At 43.3% G+C, this 20,629-nt stretch overlaps 1 protein-coding gene across 1 annotated transcript in view; it reads right to left on the bottom strand.

The window, feature by feature from the left end:
• The window catches only part of LOC142011328 (microtubule cross-linking factor 3), a 32,873-nt gene that overhangs the window by 4,855 nt on the left and 7,389 nt on the right, over positions 1–20,629 (bottom strand). The gene's annotated exons all lie outside the window — the stretch shown is intronic.

The raw sequence follows: 20,629 nt of genomic DNA, 5'->3' as shown, positions 1-20,629 counted from the left end.
TATAGGCCTGGAAGGGTCCTCAACGGGACATCTAATTCAGTCCCCTGTAATGAGGCAGAACTTCGGTCTTGTCTGCATTACTGAGCAAGGGCAGACTACATCAACCTAACTATGGAATCATTTACATTTACATTTTGCTCCCACCAATGTAACTGCCCTGCCATGCTGACTTAATAACTGCACCTCCGTGAGCGACACAGAGTCAAGCGTGATGTAATTAGGTTGAGGTAGTATCTGTGTAGATACCTGTGCTGCTTATGTCAACTGCTACTGGCTTTCAGGAGCCATCCCACAATGCCCCACACTGACAGTACAATCATTACAAGAACTCCTGGGCTACGTCTACACGTGCCCCAAACTTCGAAATGGCCAAGCAAATGGCCATTTCGAAGTTTACTAATGAAGCGCTGAAATGCATATTCAGCGCTTCATTAGCATGCGGGCGGCAGCAGCGCTTCAAAATTGATGTGCCTTGCCGCCACGCGGCGCGTCCAGTCGGGGCTTCTTTTCGAAAGGAAGCCACCTACTTCGAAGTCCCCTTATTCCCATGAGCTCATGGGAATAAGGGGACTTCGAAATAGGCGGGGCCCTTTCGAAAAGGAGCCCCGTCTGGACGCGACGCGCAGCGGCAAGGCGCGTCAATTTTGAAGCGCTGCTGCCGCCCGCATGCTAATGAAGCGCTGAATATGCATTTCAGCGCTTCATTAGTAAACTTCGAAATGGCCATTTGCATGGCCATTTCGAAGTTTGGGGCACGTGCAGACACGGCCCTGGTGAGGGCACATACAACAGACACTAGGAGCAAAACATAGACATGCAATGTAATTAATGCAGCAGCTGTATGCTGACATGAGTTAGGTCAACTTAATTTTGAAGTGAAGACATGGTTTAAGCATTAGCTAGACCAGCGTCTTTCAACCTTATTTTTATAAAATACCCCTTTTCAAAAAAAAAAAGTACCCCCAGACTTCTCTCATGTACCCCTAAAGACATGCATACCACTAGTTGAAACACATGGTTTTAAGGTAATCTGTGCTCTTGAAACAAGTGCCGGTCAACCTCTCCAGATTACCATATGCTTTGTTTCACATACCACCAAGTTATACCTCACTTAAAAACTACTTACTTACAAAAACATACAAAAATATTACAGAAACTACTGCTGAAAACTTGCTGACTTTCTACCATCTTATTATCAAATAAATGAATTGGAACAGAAAATTGTACTTACATTACAGCATAAGGCATACCAAGCAGTAGAAACAAGTCATTGTCTGAATGAACTTTAAGATTGTACTGACTTTATCAATGTTTTTTTAGGTAGCCTATTGTAAAACTAGGCAAATATTTGCTGAGTTAATGTACCACCTGGAAGACCTTGGTGTACCCCCAAGGGTACATGTACTCTGGTTGAGAAACACTGAGCTAAACCATACCTGACAAGTGTTTGTCTAACCTGTTTTTAAAACTTTTGCAATCATGGAGATTCCACAGTGTTACTAGATAATCTGTTTTAATGCTTAATTACTCTTACATATAGGAAGTTTTTGCTAATGTCTAACCTAAAACTCCCTCACTTCAATTTAAGGCCATTACTTCTTGTCTTATGGTCAGCAGTTAACAAGCACAATTTATCACACTCATTTTTAAATCATGATTGAAAATTGCTAACATGTTTCTTGCCAGTCTTCTCTTCTCCAAACTAAGCAAACTCATTTTTAAACATTTTTCTTCGTAGGTCATGTTTTCTAGCTCTTTAATAATTTTGTTGCTCTTCTCTGGATTCTCCCCAGTTTGTCCAAACCTTTATCAAAGCGTGATGCCTAGAAATGTGGTGCCTTTTCAGTGCTGTGTTGACTAGAATAATTACTTCTCGTGCCTTGCTGACAACATTCCTGCTAATACATCCCAGGTTGATGTTTCCTTTTTTTGCAATAGTGCTATATTGATACATATTTTGTTTTTGATCCACCATACCTCAGAACCTGTCCTCAGTACTCCTTTCTAGGCAGTCATTTTCATTTTATATGTGTGAAACTGATTGTTCCTTCCTACATAGAGTACTTTGCATCTGTCCTTATTAAATTTCATCCTATTTACTTTCATCATTTCTCCAGTTTGTCAAGAATTCAAAACTTGTCTTACAAAGTGTTTGCAATTCCCCCCATGTGGTATTACCCATAAACTCCATAACCGTATTCTCTATGCTTTCTATGAAGATACTGAACAGAACCAGACAGAGAACAGAAAACAGATTCCTGTGGGACCTCACTCAGCACAGTTCACACTCAAGGTGGAAGAGCTACACAAAGTACATTTTTCCAAACAGTTACGTGCAACTATTTGGTTCAAAGTTATATTTCTCTAGTTCAGGGGTTTGCAACCACAATGACTTGTCATCCCCCCGCTGACCATTCCCCCCGAGCTCCCGCAACCCCCATACTGAGAAAAAATGAAAAATTTTACTTTCATCCCTGGGGATTGCCATATTAGATCAAATCTCTGATCCATTCAGCCCAACAAACTGTTTCTGATAATGCTGCAGAGAAAGACAGAAAAAACCTCATACTGAACAGTTATGGAATAGCCTGACCATAGGAGAAGCTTCTTCCTAAACCCAGTCAGCTAGAGGTTGACTTCTGAAATGACCTGAAACTTGACCATTTATAGTTACATTAGGTCCCTTGTGCAGAACAGATATCATGTAATTCTGGATGTCCTCATTATCCATGTAACAGCAACGAAGGGTCCTGTGGCACCTGATAGATTAGCAGAAAAGTTGTGAGCATGAGCTTTCATGAGCACAGACTCACTTCATCAGATGAGAGCATCTGATGAAGTGAGTCTGTGCTCACGAAAGCTCATGCTCAAAACTTTTCTGCTAGTATATCAGGTGCCACAGGACCCTTCGTTGCTGTTACAGATCCAGACTAACACGGCTACCCCTCCGATACTATTATCCATGTAAATATTTAACCCTTTTCTGAGTCCTAGTAAGCTCCAAGATCAGTCCTGTCTAGTGGCAATGAGCACCAGAAATTAATTCAGAATCCAAAGGGGGTCAATTCAGGACCATATGGTACAATAATCTCATTTACAATGGGTGCTCTTTGTACAGAAATAACAGTTCATGATTTTACATTTCTATTTTATTATAAAAATGTCTCTCTTTGAAATATGTTACTAACTGTCTCCTAGTCCCTAACTTCTTTACTGTAACTCATTACAGTATTTACCTGTCTATCCTTTATTTCCAGTTACTAAATCATATTCAAAGACAATTAAAATACATTTAACACATTCCTAATATTATTTTTCCACATAAGCAACTGATGACTCTGCCGAAGAGATGCTATCTTTTCACAAATGCAAGGTAGGTGGTAATCCAGGGAAAAAAATTCTCCTTTCATATGCAAACCAAAAACATTTGAAAATCCCCATTTTAAAACTAAGGCAAGGAAGAGACATCCAAACCTCTCCATACCTGTTCAGAGCAGGACCCTGCTCACCGCAGCCCACTGCACCATGCTCTGTTGGAGCCCAGACAGGATCTGGACCATGCAGGGAGAGTTGCACCAAAACACACAGGTAGCAATAAGATAGCCCGGCCTCCCACCCTGCTGCCCTGCCCAGACATGACAGGAACCGGAGAATGAGTCGAGCGCTGGCCAGCATCACCCTCTGCTGCCCTGCTAACCCCTGACCTAGCCAGACGTGAGAGGAGGAGGTGGGAGAGTCAAGTGCTGGTCAGGCTGTAGATACGAGTTATTCCTCCAGTGGCAGCAGAGAAAGGTCATTCCAGCATCCAGAACCACAGACGAGTCAGCGTCTGCAGCAGCAAATGACTTCTTAAAGAGCCACAGATTGCCAACCCCTGCTCTAGTTTTCTCATAAGACAGTCATGTGAGATAGTCTCAAGAGCCAAGTCAAGATATATCACATCTACTGCTTCCCCTTACCTACAAGGCTTGTTACCTTGTTAAACAATGATATTGGGTTGGTTTGACATGATTTATTCTTGACTAATCTATGCTGATAGTTATATATCATCTTATTTTCCTCTAGGTGCTTACTAATTAATTGTTCGAATAGTTGCTTCAGTATTTTTCTGTGTACTGATGTTAAGCTGATTGATCTATGACTCCCTGGGTTGCCTTTTTCTACTTTTTACAGATAGGTACTAGATATCTTCTAGTCCTCTGGGATCTCTCACATGAGTTGTCACAGTTAATGGCTCAGAGATCTCTTCAGCTAGTTTCTTAAGCATTCTAGGATGTAGTTCATGCCCTCCTGAATGAAGGACATATAACTTGTTATTTTCCCTTTTTAGCCTCAGAACCCCTGCCATTGCCACTGATGTCTTAGCTTAGTCTTTCAACCACTGCTAATATTTTTGATGAAAATTGTTCTAAAAAGGCATTTTACTATTTGGCCACTGCTGTGTTTTCTGTTATTATCTTTCCTTGCTCACTGAGGATTCATAAATAAGTAATAAGTCAGATCTTATTCTCTGCAGTGGCTGTTCTGCTTTGCTCCAGCACAGTAAAGCAGCCAGAGACCAGGCTGATTTGGCCATCTGAATATTCTCCCTGCCTGTGAATCTCTGGGTGGCATAAAGGGATCCTAACAGCCCCAATACACTAGTGGACAGGGGTGACTGGGAAAAAGCAGATATGGACAACACAACCTTTATGATCTCTGGCATTAGAACTGTCTACTGGGGCCTCCAGATATAAGTCAGAATAGTCCCCAAAGTTGCTCTGAGTTACATCAAGGACCATATTAGTCCCCAGACAGCTCAGAAATTAGAGAAGCATAAAGATGGTTTCAGTTCCCCTTGGTCACACCACCCACACACAGTGCTGAGCTGAGCATTTAGTCAAATAAGTAGTGAACAGTCTTGTTTGCATATAAATGAGTATTCATAAAAATACTCTTTAAATGTTATGTGAACAAAAACTTGTTCTTATGAATGCATGTAAATAGCGAACTAAGAGGATTGTGAACGAGAGCAGACCAGGTGTTCCAAATCTGAATCCATGTTTATAAATGTTATTTTTATTGTATTTCACCAATCCCAGCTAAAAGCACTATAAATAAAATGGTGTAAATTCTTTCATAAAACTCCTGTACATATTTAATTTACTAACCACAAAACGGGCCAACTCTGATACACTAGCGAATTCTGTCTGTTTTTGACATGTAGAATAGGGAGTGGAAAGAAGAAAAATGTGTATCTGTAGGGGGCCTCATTCCCTCCTTTTCACTGGTTTACATAACAGATTAAAGCATTTCCTACAGCTGCTAATTAGGGCCCCAGGCTTTAGCCACTCATGCCTCTAGTGCTGAAGGCCCCAGGTTCAAATCCAGCTAACATGACCAGAAGGATTACATTGGCACAGACTATAGCTTATGACTACCAATGATAGAAAATGCATTATTAAGGAGGTGGCTGTAGTGAAAAACAGCTGCAACCACCTCACTGTCATCTGAGGCAAAGACAGCTTGACAAGTGGGTGGCACTACCTGGGAAGGTGTTGCAAGGGATGTGCAGAGTATCCCTGCTTCCTCTGGTTTCTATGCAACACCAGGTAGTATTTAAATCTATCCCACCCTGGCATACTCCCTAGGGAAGCTCCATGGCATAATATCTCTGCCCTCTCTCTGAGAACATTCCTGTCTCTGGCACACAGGGACTTAGTAGGAAATATGCACTTCCCCACACCAGTGGAGGGGATGTCCAGACACTATCTAAACAGAGCTAGCTTTGTCCTGCTTTAAGTCTGTACTATGTAATGGATCAGAAAATAACTAACCAGTAAATTGTACACAGCAAGCCTATGCATGACTCTACCTACAGGTCCCATTCATTCACCACACTCTGGCTACGTCTACACTAGCACACTATGTCGAAGTAGCCTATTTCGAAGTTAGGACATTGAAATAGGCTACTTCTACACGTATCGTCTACACGTCCTCCAGGGCTGGTGCCATCGACGTTCAATGTCGAAGTAGAGACGGGGAACATTGAAAGGAGACACCCCGGAAGGAAATGAGGAGCGTCCACACACACAAGCGCTCCCTGTCGAAATAAGGGGCCAGCAAAGCCCCAAGCCACTCCCTTAAAGGGCCCCTCCCAGACACACGTGCCCTGCACAGCTCAAGATCCACAGAGCTGACAACTGGTTGCAGACCCTGTGCATTCACCACGGACCCCCAGCTGCAGCAGCAGCAGCCAGAAGCCCTGGGCTAAGGGCTGCTGCATGAGGTGACCACAGAGCCCCGCAGAGGCTGGAAAGGGCATATCTCAACCCCTCAGCTGATGGCCGTCATGGAGGACCCCGCAATTTCGAAGTAGCAAGACGCGGATCGTCTACACACGCCCTACTTCGACGTTCAACGTCGAAGTAGGGCGCTATTCCCATCTGAAGATGGGAATAGCGATTTCGACGTCTCACCGCCTAACGTCGATTTCAACAGCGAAATAGCACGCAGCACGTGTAGATGCGACGCGTGCTATTTCGATGTTGTGCCGGCTACTTCGAAGTAGCCGGCTAGTGTAGACGCACCCTCTGAGAGCAGTCCTCACAACAAATGAGTTCCACACAGTGCAGTGTAGCAAAATTAATTACAATGACATGTACGTGCCAAAAGCAACCAGAGACAAGCCCCAAGGTATTCAGGTTCAGGAGTCCAGTTTGAAGCTATTACAGAATTAGGCATGAGTCATGCAGTCCAGATCAGGATACATGGCCAAAATTCAGAGTGAAGAGTAGACAGCCAAGACACTTTGGAACCATCTCTTGTAGAAACACTATGGCAAATAATCAAACTGAAGGTTCAAGGATGGGTATATAGATCTTGAACTTAAGAGGTTCAGATTCACTTTAACTTTTATCAAAGGAAAGGCACTTTGTAATTAGTTTCCACGAGCAAACAAACTGCATTAATACAATGCATTAATTCACACAACATATCTTTGCCAATGCTGCCCAGTGATTAAATACCAATGGTACTGAAAATACAGTTCTTTTTCACCACCTAACCTCATCTGCTCTGTCCCCCAGCACTCGTAACCTCTCCAGGTATACAAAAGTTCTGAAATGCTGAGCTACAACTTCTCCACTAGGACCCCAAGCTCCTAATTAAAAGATAAAGGCTGCCTGAAAAAAAATCATAAAAAACTCAACTGGCCAACAAAACCTTCACAGTTTTTCCCAATTTGAAAAGAGTTACAAACATGTTTAGGCTTGCCTCCCATTTTTAACAAACGCTGAAGTCATTTTGTCAGTAGTCAGGATACTAACAGTTGAATAGCACTCACTTGCATTTATTATTACCGTTCATTCTCTTCTTCCTAAGTTTTAACTATACCCCAAGCTCATATGACCCTCTACTGAAATGAAGCAGCTGGTTAACAGCACACAGCAACACCCTGAAATTTTATATCAGAAAGCAACAAAGAATATCACATATGCAATTAAAACGGAAGTGATTTGGATAGCTAGATTGTGCCAAACTGGAATCTAGGTGGGACACTGCGGTTAACACCCGCTCTCCTGTGGAAAGTACCATGGGGAATTTAATAACCACAGGAGCCCCAGCCCCCAGTTTACATCTCCTATGAACATGAGAATTGTCATCCTACTGGGTCAGACCAACAGTCCGTCTAGCTCAATATCCTCTCTGCCAACACTATCTAGTGCCAGTTGCTTCAGAGAAAATGAATAGAACAAGCAATCATTAAGAGATCCAAATTTAATCCCTTCAAAACACAGTGCCCCCATATAACATGTCAGAGCATTGATCCAAAATTAATGGTGAAGAGAGAATGTCCTCTACTGCCTATTGAATATTATATCTTGGCTGCATCCCCTGAACAATAAATTCTTCAACAGGATTTTCGAATGGGATAGATATCAAGTTATAATGTCTACAGATACCTGCCATCAGTTTATTTTTGGTCCCTCCGCATCTATACTTAAAAAAAAAACCACTGATCCTATTTTCAGCATGTGAAAGTATCTATCGCTGCTAACAAATATTTTAATTAATGGAAATTATAATTAGATTAGTTACCGAATGAAAAACAGACAAACTAAAGTTTGTCTCCATGGAAGCTTATTCCTCATGGCATCTTTCTTTGGGGTCCAAAGGGAAGGACAGAAAGAGTCTGTGGGAGGCACATCAGGGTAACAAAAAGAGAGCCATGATTTAGGGTCAGGATACAGAGAGAGTGCTTTGGGTAAGAGAGGAGCTAGGCTGGGACTGAAAGAATTGAGACAGAATGCAGAAGAGCAAAACAACGAAAAGGAAAACTAAATTTAAGAGAAAAGCAAATAAAAAACAACAAATGGAGAGTCTGGGAGCCTGATTTTCAGACAATAACTTCCATTTGGCACCTATAAGCTTATATACATACATCCTATGTATGCACTTTTGATGCACTAATACCTGACAAGATAGATTAGAGATTCTATCACTTCCATGTGCAGAATTTTCACATGCAAAATTCACTGGTGCTCACATGGACTCCTTTAGGATATATTTCTCTACTTGTCTCCATTCTTTCCCTGTGGCTGGTTTTTAACAAGATGCTATGCCCCCAACTATTTGTCAACTGCAGCAACAGACCGAGCACCAATATTTCAAAGATGGTTTCAATCATCATTGGTCTAAAACATAATTTTTCTGCTCAAGTCTTTTTTCCTTAATTTGAAATCTGTAAACAACATTTTTGTGTATTTTTATAGCAAGAACAAAATAGGTCTTTAAAATAAATATTGTTTACAGTGGATTAATAAAAATTTATTGCTAATCAAATGAAACCAGGAAAAATGTTTAATGTGTTGTGACAGGGCAGTTGCCTTGGCACTAGTACAGAATGGGTTAAAAACAGCCCTGGAAGCCAGTCAGGAGGAAGGATTGTGGCACTCAATCAGAACCCAGGAGGGCTATATGAAAAAGATGGCTGGCCAGGGTGAATACACTCTTGTCCCAGCCCTGGAAGGAGAGGGACCTTTTAGAGTTGGGTACCACAGACAGAACAGTGCTGGGGAAATGTAAGGAGAGCCAGGGGAGCTTTGGCCAGACAAACCCCAGGCTGCAGAGCCTGACACAAGGCCTGAGGGTACTAGGGCAGCAGAAGACAGAAGATCCAACTCCTTGCCAGTGATGACTGGCCATTTCAGGCTAAAGTTTGCCCTGGAGATAAGCAGCTAGATGAAGACTGGCAGCAGGGCCCTGAGACAAGGTGGGTATAAGGAATTTGGAGTTCCCTGGGAGGGAGGGACCCCAGAGTGTGGGGCACTGCAGTAGGGCAGTAGCCTGAAGGGAGGGCTCTGTGGTCAGGGAGGGCACTCCATCCTGATATAAGGTGCAGAACAAACTAATAAGCAGCGGCAGGTGAGACACCTGCCAGAAAAGGGTGCTCCAGAGGCTGGAAGAGCTAATTCCCATCTGACCAACAGGAGGTGCTGGGGCGGTGGGTTGTGCCAATTACATGTTCTTAGAGATTTTTCAAATGTTCTTCAGAAAAAAAAAACACTTTAAAAATCTATCACAGTATATAACAATGATAAAAAGATGACAAACTACATAAATTATTAATTTAATTTGGAGATCAGTTAAAAATAATTTGATTTTTTAATAAACAAACTAGCAGTCATGTAGCACTTTAAAGACTAACAAAATAATTATTATTTTCTTACAGTAGGGTCTCAGAGTATGTGAACCCAGAGTATGTGACCCTGCTCTTACGCGGCTGACCCCCGATTCCCAGGAAATGCACGATTTCTAGTTGCTTTTAACTCACTCCCCCCACCCTGGCTCAACCCCCCTCAGCTCTGCACTGCCCCTACTCACCCCCTTGTAACCAAATAGGAATAAGGGGATTTTGACGTCTGCAGGGTCCTTTCAAAACGGACCCCATGTAGACAAGCCATGTGTGATGGAAAGCAGCACTTTTGAAGTGCTGTGGCTGCCGTTATGCTAATGAGGCATTGCATATTCATAGCAGTGCCTCATTAGCATATCCTGAAGTGGTTCATTAGCACCCCCCTTTCGAAATGCGGGGTGCTAGTATAGACACTGTCGAGGACTTACCTTTTTGTTGCTTCCCCAGCAGAATGTGTGTTCCCCTAGGGAAAAAGCTGGACCCCCACTTACTTGAAATCTGCGTTACGTGAGGGTGCATGGAACGGAACCCTCGCATACTCTGAGACCTTACTGTATTTATTAGTTTATTATTTTGTTAGTCTTTAAAGTGCTATAGGACTGCTGATATATTTTGTTAGAGCATAGATTAACCCGGTTACCCTTCTGTTACTATTTGATTTTTAAATGCATTTGTCAGATAGGTTTACAATGAAAATTGATGAAAAATCTCTCCAGAATATCTGATGAATCTGAAGTAGAAAAGATTGAAACACGGTCTACCAAATGGTGTCTGCACCAAGGATTTCAGGGAACTCTCCTGCTAGCAATTAGCAACTTCCCCAGAGTCAGCAACAGTAGGAGCACTAAACTGTGAGCATTTCTACTGCCTGATGAGTAAGAACGCTCAGAGTAAAGGTACAGGACACGAGGAAAAACATCACCATTTTGCCAAAGTGGCCAAGCCAACCACATGAAGAACCATCATAATCAGGGCTGTCCTGGATGCGGCACCCCACCCCTGCTCCACCTTCTGCCCTGCCCTCTTCCCCACCAGGACCCAGGGATTACTTAAGGCCTAGGGTGATGGAGGCAGCAGAGGTCACCTCCCCTCCTTCCTACATTCACCATGCAGGCAGCAGGAGCAGCAGCCTGCTCTGCCACACATGCCACCTTCCCAGCCCACTGCACCTTGCTGCTCTGTAGGTGGTGGGAGCTGGAGGGATGCTTGGCTTCCCACAGCTGCGAAGAAGTAAGGTGCAGTGGGCCAGGAGGTTGGCATGGTATGGCGCAGCAGGACATAGTAGGCTCCCACTCTCACTGTCCACATGAAGAGTGTGTGGAGGAGGTGAGGCAATTCCCTGCTGCCTTTGCCATGCCTGACTCTCAGCCCCAGGTAACTCTCCCCCGAACTGTCCCATCCACAGGACAGTTCAGGTGGCCCCCATTGGGGCCCCCAATGCATGGAGGCTGGGGCATCCATCCTAGTTCATCCTATGGACGGGACAGCTCTGACCATAACACAGAGGGACCCATGGGTATCACAGGCCTGCCATGTGAGGTCCCACTTCATCCCATCTCCATTTTCAGCTGGCAGCAGTGTCATGGTCAGGGAAAGGGGAATTCAGCTCCCTTACACCTGAGAGATCCTTGGTGGCTCTAGTAAATTCACGGACCCATTGGAAGTTACAGCTAGATTTATGCCACCTTTGCACTCCTTGATACTGGTGTCTCAGTGTACCATGTTGGTCTCTAGGCTGCCCTAACATGCACTTACTTAGCACCCCAGCAGAGAGTGGCCCCAAGTTCAAGGAAATGCAAAGTTGGCTTAAAGTCACCTTTTCACCCTTACTCCCAACTTCTGACTTGCTCTGAGCACTTCTTGCCAGGCCCTAGGACCTGAATCTCAACAGACTCAAGGATGAAATAGGCACTCTATTATCACCGGTTAGCAAAAATCATATCAACAGGTATTAGAAACTGAATGGATCCATTCCAGGCTGATGATTGAAAAATATATTCAACCCTCAAAACAATGTTTTTAAATCCCTACTTCATTCCTAAAATGTATCAGCCTTCTAAGACAAGGGCCTCGCTCCTGTTAAAATACTTCAATCACCCTGCTGGGCAACCTGCCAGCAGTACCCCCAGGGCACTTGTTTTGTCTCTAATGGGCACAAGTATATGTCTCTTTCCAGCTCAGTGTTCTGCCCACCCTACTTCAAGGGCAATGTCCTTTCTATTTCAGTTCCCTGCCTACTCACAAGACTGAAGCAGGGAGGGAGCACAGAGGGGTATTAAGAAATCCAAGTGAAGGTTCATTGCCACAAACTGAACAGAAAGTTATTAAGTCTAGTGACAGGCCTTACAGCCCTGTTAGTGTCCTTTTAATATTAAAAATGTCATATGTTACACTGTTCATGGGTAGAGGCTATGGAAAGCAAACAACCTTCATCAGGAAGAGATAAATGGCTTAAGGTAGTCAATTAAACTAGTTAAAGCCAATATCTCACTACAGGAGCCGGGGGGAGCGGGTGGAGGGGCTTCAGCTATTTACATTTTTGCAGGTGCTTGTTTTAAATTATTTTATTTACTGTTTTCAAATTCATTCACATCTGAATATCACTGGCACTTTATTAAATGGAGACACTCTGAAAAAGAGAAAATATAAACCAAAATTTACAATCTGTCTGACAAAGCCCTCAAAACACTTTGAGCCCGTCAAAAAACACATATAAGTAAACAATTGCTCATAAAATATGCAAAGAGAGCCGTGCAGACACACAGACATTCTATCATTTGTATGAAATGGAATACTATATCAAGACCTAGAGTACTTTCATTTGCATTTTAGCTGCTTTTTTCATGAACTGATGCAAAATCTCAGAGAAAAGAAACATGAAAGACAGCCTTACAAAGCTGTGTATGTGACCTGGCCATGCAGCTGACCTGCTTTCTGCTGCTTGTGACCATGCATTTTCTGATCAAGCAGAGTTCAGCACAATGGTAAAAGGAAAGTGTTCTTTTCTTCAAGAGGATATGCCCCTTGGAACTAACACCAAACCTTTCAAATGATCAAGCACTTATTTTGGTTAAATTCAAAGAAAGCTGCATTTAGCCATACTCAACTGGACCAGATTAAGATTGAAGGTCACCCCAACACAGTCCCCTAATCCTGGAGTGCACAGGCAAATTTCAGAGTGCAGTGACTCCTTTGAACTGAAATCCCAGGCTCAGGGCATTTGGTAGAGCAGAGGCTATGATCAACTTGTTTCCTTGTTCTCCCTTGTTTCCTTGTTCTCCCGTCCGTTGTATATACCTACTGTCTCCTGTCTTAAAGTGTAAGATCTGTAAGACAGAGACTTTCTGTTCTGTGTTTGTATACTGCCTAGCACAGTGAAGTCTTGGGCCATGGCCAAATCTACCAGTGTACTAGATGGTACTTCAGCACAAATCAAACCACAACCAACAGCAATAACAGCTGCTGCCACTGCTCCTCAGTCAATCAGATTTTGGTCCTTGGATGACAATTACAACACAAGGAAAACCAGAGCTTCTGCCAGGAATGAAACAGATCTATCTCCCTTCCCACTGCTACTGACCATATTTGGAGTGCTTCATGTCTTCTTCCAATAAAGGCACAATTCAGACTATAAAAAAGTCTCAACAGAAATGAAAAGCAGAACACTTCAGATTCACTATTTTGGTCAGAGAAAATGTATATAAACCAGAGGTTACCATGGCAAAGTCTGGTGGCTGAGCTACGAAACTTTGTTCTCACCCACAACTTTTTTTGATTTGGGGACAACTTGTACCTCCAGCTCAGCAGCATTGATATGGGCACCCATGTGTATGCAAACATTTTTATTGGCTGACTGAGAACATTTCCTCAGCTCCCATCCCCCATGACCTCTCCTTCACTTATGCTACATTGATGACATCTTTATCATTTGGACCCAGGGTAAAGAGGCTCTGGAAGAATTCCACAGAGATTTTATCAACCTGCACCCCACCATCAATCTCAGCCTTGATCATTCCACATGACAGTTCCTGGACATCACAGTACAAATCACTGATGACCAAATCAATATCACTCCATGCTGAAAACCCACTGACTGTTACACTTTCTTATATTCCTCCAGCTTGCATCCAGGACACATCACATGATCCATCATTTATAGTTAAGCCCCTAGAAACATCCATATCTGTTCCAATCCTACTGACAGAGAACAAAAACTTCAAGATCTCTACTAAAGCATTCATAAAACTTAATCACTCACTGGAAGAAGTAAAAAAGAAAAAAAGAAAAATAGGTTGATAGAGCCAGATGAATACCCAGAAACCAGCTACTTCTAGATAGACCCAAGAAGGTCAATAACAGAACACCACTTGTCACTGCCTACAGCCCCCAACTCAAACCCCTCCAGTGCATTATTAACAACCTACAACCCTATACTGGAACATGAGGCTACACTCTCAGAGGCTCTGGGTCAGTGGCCTGTGCCCTCCTACAGAAAACCACTTAACCTCAGGAAAACTGTCATTAGCAACCACATGCCACACCACAGTAATAATACTAGTCTTTGAACCTTTCCCTGCAACAAACCCCGTTGCCAACTCTGTCCACATATTTACTCTAGAGACACCATCACTGGACCTAATCACGTCAGTTATGTGATCAGGAGTTCATTCTCCTGTATCTCCACTAATGCTGTATGTGCCAGCAATGCACCTTGCTACGTATATTGGACAAACTGGACAATCACTTTGCCAAAGAATGAATGGACACAAATCAGACATTAGGAATCTGAATACACATAAACCTGTCAGTGAACATGTCAATGAAGCAGGCCATAGTATGAAAGACCTGAAAATCTGTGTTCTACAACATAGAGACTTTAACACCAGATTACAAAAGGAGACATCTGAACTGGAATTCATTCTCAAGTTGAACATTTTTGCAGCTTGGTCTTAACAGAGATAGCTATTACCTTACACATTACAAGGACAGCTTCCCCATCTTTGATATTCATAGTGATCTCAGGTAAGTCACTTAATTTAATAGGCACTTACAGTAAGTAATTTTCTTCCCCTTCTTCCCCACCCTTCACACCCTCTCCTTCTGTCTTACGCAGCTGATTTGTCAGTTTTCATTTCTTTTTTCCCTATCTCTCTGTTATATTTTCATCATGCCAATTTACTTTCATTTGAACTTCCAGATCCGAAGAAGTGGGTTTGTCCCATGAAAGCTCATCACCTAAGATATCATTTTGTTAGTCTTTAAAGTGCTACAGGACTGCTTTTGTGTTTTGACATGACACCGGCTAAGTCTATATACAGCACACTTCTATAAAGTGAAATTAGGAGCAAGTAACAGTGCACCTGGCAGAACCTGGACGTTGCAGGAAAAGCACCTGTGTTGGAATGCAGCATGTTCAAACTTGAAACAAAAGGATTGGTTTGGTATCAGAGTAAGTTGCTAAATCACCATCTCCATCAAATCTCCACTGGGAGTTCCTGCATACTAAGTACTCACTCCTAAAATGGAATTCACTGTGTGGACTTTGCAAAATAGTAGGACCCTGTATCTTTATGGTATCTCCGTCACCTTCTGTGCTTATTTACAGTTACTGGACCGGATGCAACAGCATTTCTGATGCCTGACCTTGGCTTCAGCTCCCAAGTGCTTGGATGCTCTACAGTGCACTATGCAGCTATGACTATCCATTCTAACGAGAGAGGGTTCCCAAAGGCTCTCCAAGTAACTGCTACTGTGTATGTGACATTGCTTTAGTATTTCCTACAAAAAAAATGGCTTAGGCACTGAAGTCCAGGAGATGATTCATGGCTGTGAATCTCAAGCAAAGACAGGCACCTAGCTCACTGAGAGGGGCAGAGATAAGGTGCTCAACTTGCTGGCTTTTGGGGATCCCAATTTTAGGCACCTCTCTCTTCTTATTCATTGTACAGGGCACCTGAGTGTCAAAATTAGGGCTGTGGATCCCACTGTGATGTGCACGCGGGGCAGGACTAAGTATTATCTAGATCATTCCTGACAGGTGTTTGTTTAACCAGCTCTCAAAAATCTCTAGTAATGGAGATTCCACAGCCTCCCTAGGTAACTTATTCCAATTCTGAAATACCCTGAGAATTACCAAAGTAATATTGGCATTAGAAAAGGTTCAGAAAAGGGCAACTAAAATGATTAAGGGTTTCGAATGGGTCCTATATGAAGAGAGATTAAAGAGACTAAGACTTTTCAGCTTAGAAAAGGGGAGACTAAAGCGGGGATATGATAAAGGTATTTAAAATTATGAGTGGAGTGGAGGAAGTGAAGAAGGAAAAATTATTTACTTGTTCCCATAATATAAGAACTAGGGGACAGCAAATGAAATTAATGGGCATCAGATTTAAAACAGATAAAAGGAAGTGCTTCTTCTTCATACATCACAGAGTCAACCTGTGGAACTCCTTGCCAGAGGAGGCTGTGAAGGCTAGGACTATAACGGGGTTTAAAAAGGAGCTAGATAAATTCATGGAGGTTAGGTCTATTAATGACTATTAGCCAGGATGGGTAAGGAATGGTGTCCCTAGTCTCTGTTTTTCAGAGGCAGGAGATGGATGGCAGGAGAGAGATCATTACCTGTTCGGTTCACTCCCTCTGGGGCACCTGGCATTGGCCACTGTCGGCAGACAGGATACTGGGCTGGATGGATCTTTGCTCTGACCCAGTGTGGCCGTTCTTATGTTCTTACCTAAAAGTTTGGGGCTGCAGTGCTGAGTGTTGCAACACGCACTTCTCTTTGTGGATTTAGCCCACCATCCCTAAGTATAAGTTTATACAATGCCTAGGATAATAGTGCTGCAATCCTGAATGGAGCTGTGAGCTTTACACCAATACCACTGATTAACAATAAAGCTAAAAACAACAAGCCCCTGTTCCTAATGGAAAACTAACCCTTTTGATACGTCTGTGCCTTCATGCCATCACAGGCACCTTTCAGTTTAAAACAAAGTATAGCACATTGTCATTAATGCACTGTTGCTAATAAATCACCTCCCTGGGAATCCAAAGTTAGGACTTGTTGAAAAGGTGCAGTCAAGCCTGTAACACCAATGCTGCTGGTAATTAGGTTGCCATGATGGTCATCACCAGTCATGCTCTAATGTATGCACACCTGTCCCTGTTACAGGCAACAGGGATGGGAGCAGGTACACAGTAAATTTAGACTAAAGGCAAGCACTCCTCTATGGCTAAACAAGCCAGTGACTGGGTCCATAACATGTACTTATCACCCTAAACTGGGGTATGCTGAAATAGCTCAATTCATTAATACAGTGATACAATTACAATCAAATAAGGCAACATGGAAAGGTTATCCATAGGTTTCTTGAACATCTGTCTCAGTATGTGCTGCTAGCACTATTGATGGAAACTTTGCACCTAATATAATAAAGCATTGCCATAGAGATAAAGCCTTTTTAAAAAATTGGTCCAATAAGCTAAACTTACTTTGCTACTTCCTAACAAAGGATGCAGTGTTTGGCATGCTAATTACAATATTACAAGGATCAGGACCTACTAAAACACTGAACAAGTCAGAATTTTCCAGCTATTAATGCAGCAAAAACTGTGACAAGTAGAAAACAAGCGTCCAGTTGGAAAAGAACAAACAGCAAAAATTCTCTCTACAGCCTCATGCCTCCCCGCAACTAGGGCTGAGTCCACTGAACTCAGTGGACAGGTCTGGCCAATCACTGACCACAGCTGTGTTGCAGTTCCAGTGATGCACACCCAGGGTATTCCTACACAGCAAAGAAAAATCCTTTAATCCTTGCCAGCAAATCTGGGCTCAGAGGGCTTGGACTGTGGGGTTGTTCCAGCCATGGATAGACTTCTGGGCTCAGGCTGGAGCCTGGGACCCAGCAGGGTGGGAGGGTCTGCGTTGGAGATCCAGCCTGGAGTTCTACAATCCCACAGCCTGAGCCCCATGAGCTTACGCCAGTTGTCATGGACCAGCCATGGGTTTTTCTCTTCTGTATAGACATGCCCCCAGTGGCTCTACGCAATGTTCAATGATGTACACTACAATACATAACTCAACAGCATATACGCAGTCACAATGTCCTAAAAGAAGAGAAGTGGCCTGTCCCATGAAGTTCTCCAGTCACTTTCACAAGTGCAGTTCACAAACACAATCAGAAGTGAATGGTGAATTGTTAAGAAAGTACAGAAATCATTCTAGCAACGAACACAGGATCACTATAGGGGAGTATGTACAATTCTGTATAATTACTTACATCCACTATTATGCTACAGCCTAACCGCAGAAGCTTTGCATGCAGTATTCACCGTATATACATGTATTATCCATTCTCTTTTGCACCCAGTGAAAGGAAGAGAGAAAAGAAAGTCAGGCTACATGTAAAATATTTGCTTACATTGTTTTTTATTTCCTAGCACTATTAGCAGGATCCTGTTGAAATGGAGAATAAAGTTTACCTCTCTAAGGCTATGGCTATATTGTAGTCATAACTTGAAATAACTTACGCAAGTTGCACAATGCAAATTTCATAATTTATTTTGAGTTAACTTCTTTCAAACTTGGTACCATCCACATGGCACTGAAGTTCAAAATAAGAGGCTATTTTGAAGTTCCCGCTACCCCTCGTACGAAAAGAGGTACCAGAACAAGAACAGCACGCTTGAAATAGAGCTGCTATTTCAAGCATGGTGTTTAGCAGCAAAGTCGCTATTCTGGGATACATTTGTATCCCAAAACAGCAAATACAGTGCAGCCATACCCTAACATTATACCGTATTTTCCAACATGGGGCAATGGCAAGCAGGGGGTGAAAGTAACTTAAATTTGAAACAGGTACTGTTGTATCAAAAGCCCACCTGGGGTGGTGTGGAGGGCTCAGTAGAGAGTTGGGGAACTCAGAGCAGGCGGATAAGGTGTGGGGAACTCAGGGCAGGATGATGAGGTGGGGGGTGCAGGAGTCAGGGCACAGGGCTGGGTACGTGCACACGCACAGGTGATAGTGTCGGGAGTGATGGGGGCTTAGACAGTCCCAGTCGCGGTCAGTTACCTGGTCCCTCCTGCTCCTGTTCCCGGCCAAAGAGAGCTGGGGCTGTAGGGGTGCAACATGCAGGCAATGGCAGTGGTGTACAAAGACACTCTTGACACTTCTTTCCCCTTCTCCCAGGAAATGCACACCACAGGGATATCACATGCCTGCACTGAGAGCCCCAGCGACAGCCCTGCAGGGAGCACGCACTGCCACCTATAGTGATCCCAGCAAGACCTTACACAGCATGCACATTCCTACTGTTTCCAGCCAGCATGGCACAGACCAGCACAAAGGGCTGGGAGCACCACTGAGAGCACAACTGGGAACTGTACACCTCCACCTGCGATGTAGCATCCTCATCTCTGGCCCCTTTCTGACCGGTGGGGTGCACTGGTGCTACTTTCACCTTTGATGGCATGTAACCTAGAGTTGCAGCGCCTTGCAGGAGTGTGACAAGGAATGCCGCTAGCTTAGATAGCCCCACACCCCAACCCAGAGTGGGTATCCAGGAAATACACTGGGAAAGTCCATGTGCAAAAGAAAGGGAGCTTTGCAGCTGGGGACTTGAGCACCTTGTTTATCAGTCCCTCGCTGGGTGCGTCTACACTACGAACTAGTTAACCTCGAAGTTAGGGACAACAATGAAGAAGCCAGCAGAGAGTCTACACACATTTTCCTCTTACTTTGAAGTTAAATTTGAAGTAGGAAGCCCAACTTTGAAGTCCCTACTCCATTCCCAGAAATGGAGCAGTGCCCTACTTTGAAGTTTAACTTCAAAGTAGGGTGTGTGTAGACGTTCAACTTCGAAGTTGTTTTTGTCATGTAGACACAGCCACTCTCTGTCTCACTGAATGCTTACTGGGAATACTGGAGAATCTGGCCTGGCAATGTGTGATCACTGAAGATTAAACCTGAGACAATGAAAAAGAAATCCTAAAGACAGCAGTAGCCATGGGTACAATAAATGGTATGAAAGCCATGACAACTACTTGTCCTTTGATCTGACAGAACTTGAGGTTTTATGATTGTCAGAGGCAGGTTGCAAAGTCTACCTATTTTCCCAGGCTTTTCTCTTGGAGTCAAGGGGCACTGAGGGAGTGAGTTGAACGCAGCACGTTGAGAAAGAATCAGTTTTGAACTGCTATTTTCCATGGCCTCACAGCAATTTTCAGGAAAAGAAAAAATTGTTTGGTGGGGACCTCCTCCCATTTCACTCTAGTTAAAGATGTTGCAGGCCCCCAAGCTCAGGGTCTTTACACAATTTTCCTCTTTTTTTCCTGCTCTCATAAGCCCAGTGCTCCGTCAATTACACTGGCCATGGTGTGGCCACCAGAGGCCTGATGTTGCATTCCTTGTACACTTAAGTCAACGTGAGATTAACCAACACCTCCAATCATCAGCTCTTGTTTTCAGTTGCACGTATATCTGACAAATTGTTTATGTTAATGTTTTCTATGGCCTTACAGCAATTTTCAGTAAAAGAAAAAAATGTTTGGTGGGGACCTTCTCCCATTTCACCCTAGTTAGAGATGTCCTTTAGGTTGATTTTTCTTTAAAGTCCTTTAGGGTGGTATCTTTTTAAAAATTTTCAGATAATGAGACCAGGAAAAATGCATTGTTTTGCCAATATACAAGAATTCTGACAACCTTTTTCTTCGAGGAGTTCCAGCTCACTCATGCTTGGGAGCAAGGAGCTGAGCTGAAATACAGCAGGGAGCAGCCTTTTTTTTTTTTTCCTTTCAGGAATGTGCCTTTTAGCTGATCCTGTGGAAATTTGCCCAAATTTGGTCAAACTCTAACAGTCCTCTCAAAAGCAGCAGTTCTCACATCCTCAGGACAAATTTCTTAGAGTTTAGCAGCTAAAATCTTGGCAGATGTCATCTGCCTGGAGCACGTACCA

This window comes from Carettochelys insculpta, chromosome 3, assembly GCF_033958435.1.
Source record: "Carettochelys insculpta isolate YL-2023 chromosome 3, ASM3395843v1, whole genome shotgun sequence".
NCBI lineage: Eukaryota > Metazoa > Chordata > Testudines > Carettochelyidae > Carettochelys > Carettochelys insculpta.
Note: the sequence above shows the minus strand (reverse complement) of the source record. Positions and strands in the feature narration are given on the sequence as shown.